The following is a 3,526-nucleotide window of genomic DNA, read 5'->3' on the forward strand; positions in this document are numbered from 1 at the left end:
GTGGTTGTCTCCTGTCAGTCTATTAATATCTTAAATCAGTTTAATACTAGGGCCATGCTGGGACCCTACAGGGACGAAGGTGAAATTTTGCCTCCCCTACAATTTTATAAACTATCTTCCACTGTCAGTTGAAGTGATTCCAGAAAGATAACTCTAAATTGGTAGGAAAGTTGTGAATTGCCCTGAATTTCTGCCACATCCAGCACTGTCCTGAGATTTCTGATTTCCTTGTTATTGAAGTAAATTAAAGAGACTCTGAAGAGCTGCAGAGAAAGATTTTCTGATCCCCAAATTTCTCTTAGCAGAAGTATGGAACTGGTTATCATTGCCTACACAAGCCCCTGAGATACCACAATGGCAAGGAAAAGACCCAGAGACTTTAGGACCTGTGGGATTTGTCTGCAGAACCCTATCTGGAATCTGATTATTTTGCCCCTTAACCACAAACCTAAATCTAAGTTTCAATAACTCAATTATACTTGAAGGTCAAAGCTCTGGGCAATCCAATAAATATGCACGTTAAGAACCCGATATCCCTGGGTTCTTAATGTACATTAGATATGTTTGTTCTTTCTTTCTTTTTAAATTGACTCTACGTCTATCCTGGTTTACTAAGGACAGTCACAACTTTTGTCTAAACATAATTACTGATAATGCTCCTTTCACCCTCAGTAGTCTTCTGGCTTGGATCAGTTAAATAGTCCCCTGTGTATGAACCACTCATTTTCTTTGGTTTCTTCTTTCCGCAGTACAATACGAATCTGAACTCTCTGCCTTGCCACTGCAACCAGTTTATGATGCAAGTCAGTAATTTTCAGTTCTGTGGATTTACTGTTACAGAATTCACTCTGATCCAGTTGTTCTAACACAGTATTTTAAGCATGAGCTGGAGCTCCTGTGGATACAAGCCATAGTAACCATTCCATCAAGTGAATGTTAAGCTTCTCTTACCGGCTCTTAACAAGCGCATAAGACCCACTTAATACCGTGACTAGATGGGAAATACCAAGGTGATGACAGAGGAAACTACCTTACACATAAAATTAGGAAGTTGCATGATGATGTATGAATACCCAGCATACACCATCCTGTAGCACGTCATTGTGAAACGGGTCAGTGGTCAGTGGTCTCGTTGTCTGAGGTGTTATCCAAGCTTGTTGTCTCACAACCAAGAGAATTAAGGAGTGTGGACACCAGAGTGAGGTTGAAGAGAAAGTTTATTATATGAAAGAAGAAAGCTTGCTTTCTTTGCCATTTTGCCACTTTTACAGTTGAATCCAAAAGCTTTTATAAGAAACTCCTCTCATCTCTGTAGCTGTTTGTGTAACTTACTTGTAAAGCTATCTGTAAAGCTCCCCTTATCTGTGCAGCTGTGGGTATGTCTTGGGTAAGGATAAAGTTCAGCCTCTCTTGTTCGTGTAACTGTGGGTTTTAGGTAAGCACCCTCTCCACCCCCATGCAAGTTCCCACAGAGCCCACCATGTATGTGCCTGAAAAGGGGAAGAAACTTTTTCCTGGGAACCTGCTAATCACACAAAGAACAAAAGGCTTCTATGTTGGGCCTTTCTTTCTTATCAGTGCAGCTGTTGCCTGAGTTTTCCCCAGGCCACTCTATGTGTGCCTGTAGCTTGATTTTTCAGGCTGTCTTTCTGTTTAAAAGAATTTTACCAAAGACCAACTTTAGCTGTCTGCCCAACTAAGTTTTCCCTTTTCTCGTCCCTCAATTGCACCTTGTAGTTGGAATGCACGCCACGAATCTTTGAGCAATGTGTGAAATCTACAAAAGAAGAAGCATAAACTCTAATGGAAAAGGTAGCCTCACTTCCAGGAAGTCCCAGTAGTTCCTATTAGTTCAGTTACCAAAGAAATTGCTTACCAGATAAATATTTTTTGTTTCTAATTTCTGATCTATATTCATGAGAGCAGACATGAGGTAAGAAAGTTTCTAATAAAAGGCCAATAAATACATGCTGACAGAAATCCTTGGAGTGCTGGGCATGGCACTCAAATGTGCTCAAGATGTGAGATAAAGAAAAATGACAGTTACCCCACAAGTGATCATATGCTTAGCTTCCCTTGCGTCTGTGGATCAGGGTCAGTGAGATAAGATGGTAAGAAAGGAAGGTCCCAGTTTTCAGATTTTAAACGAGTTTAAAAAGTAATGACAGTGTTTCTCTCTCTATCTTTTTAATCTGAAACACTTCAAGAATTTGCATGTCATCCTTGCTCAGAGGCCACACTGATCTCTGTAACATTCCAGTGTTTGTAAATGTGCTGCCAAAGGAAACACGATGATTTTTCTCTTAAATAACAGGTGTTTCTAAGTATCACAACTATACTTCGGCCACCCCAAATCTCTCCTTTTTCTAAATAAAATAATGTGATCAAAATCAAATAGTCTCTTGAGAAGGATCAGAGATCTTGCCTTTTAATGAAAATTTATTGATAAACTCTAATAGCAGTCTGGATTTTTTTTTTATTTCCCCAAGACTATCATAAAACGGTATGATAGCCGTCTGTTGTCTCACTTCAGGAAAAGGCTTTACTTTTATAAATCAGTCCACCTCCCCTTCAGTCTACCATTGATGGGCATTTAGGTTGATTCCATGTTTTTGCTATTAGGCTGTCAGAAATTCCAGGGCAGAGGCCAAGTTTATTTCTTCTTTGTATGTCTTAAGCACAGTGCCCAAACTGTGCTAAGTACTCAATAAATATTAGTTGAATTGAACTAAAAGACAAATCACCGAATGGTCACATAAGGGGATACGAAGAAAGAATTATTTACAAAAGGAGTTGGAAACATTTCTTAAAGTAGGAATCCCCTGGGACATAAGAGTGTGGAGTGTTTTCTTGAACTGTCCTGTAACATCTGCTATATTTTTTAACTTTTATTTTAGGTTCAGGATGCATGTGCAGGGTTTGTTACAAAGGTAAATTGCATGTCCTAGGGTTGATGTACAGATTATTTCATTACCCAGGTAATAAGCATAGTACTCAATAGGTAGTTTTTTGATCCTCCCCCGCCCCCCATCCTCCACCCTTAAGTCGGCCCCGGTGCCTGTTGTTTCGTTGTTGTTTGTGTCCATATGTACTCGATGTTCAGCTCCGTCTTATAAGTGAGAATATGCAGTATTTGGTTTTCTATTCCTGTGTTAGTCTTCTTAGGGTAATGGCCTCCAGCTCCATTCATGTTGCTACAAAGAACATGATCTCATCCTTTTTTTTTTTTTTTTTTTTTTTTTTTTTTGAGACAGAGTCTTGCTCTGTCATCCAGGCTAGAGTGCAGTGGTGCGATCTCGGCTCACTGCAATCTCTGCCTCCCAGGTTCAAGCGATTCTCCTGACTCAGCCTCCTGAGTAGCTGGGATTACAGGATGTGCCACCACACCTGGCTAATTTTTGTATTTTTAATAGAGACGGGGTTTCACCATGTTGGTCAGGCTGGTCTCGAACTCCTGACCTCGTGATCTGCCCGCCTCAGCTTTCCAAAGTGCCGAGATTACAGGCCTGAGCCACAGCACCTGGCC

At 40.4% G+C, this 3,526-nt stretch overlaps 1 non-coding gene across 1 annotated transcript; it reads right to left on the reverse strand.

Moving 5' to 3' along the window:
* Window positions 1-2,186: 2,186 nt before the first annotated feature.
* Window positions 2,187-2,290, reverse strand: LOC115930633 (U6 spliceosomal RNA). The gene has a single exon (XR_004067256.1). It is a non-coding gene; the product is annotated as a U6 spliceosomal RNA (small nuclear RNA).
* Window positions 2,291-3,526: the final 1,236 nt, after the last annotated feature.

The sequence above is a fragment of the Gorilla gorilla genome, chromosome 15 (assembly GCF_029281585.2).
Source record: "Gorilla gorilla gorilla isolate KB3781 chromosome 15, NHGRI_mGorGor1-v2.1_pri, whole genome shotgun sequence".
NCBI lineage: Eukaryota > Metazoa > Chordata > Mammalia > Primates > Hominidae > Gorilla > Gorilla gorilla.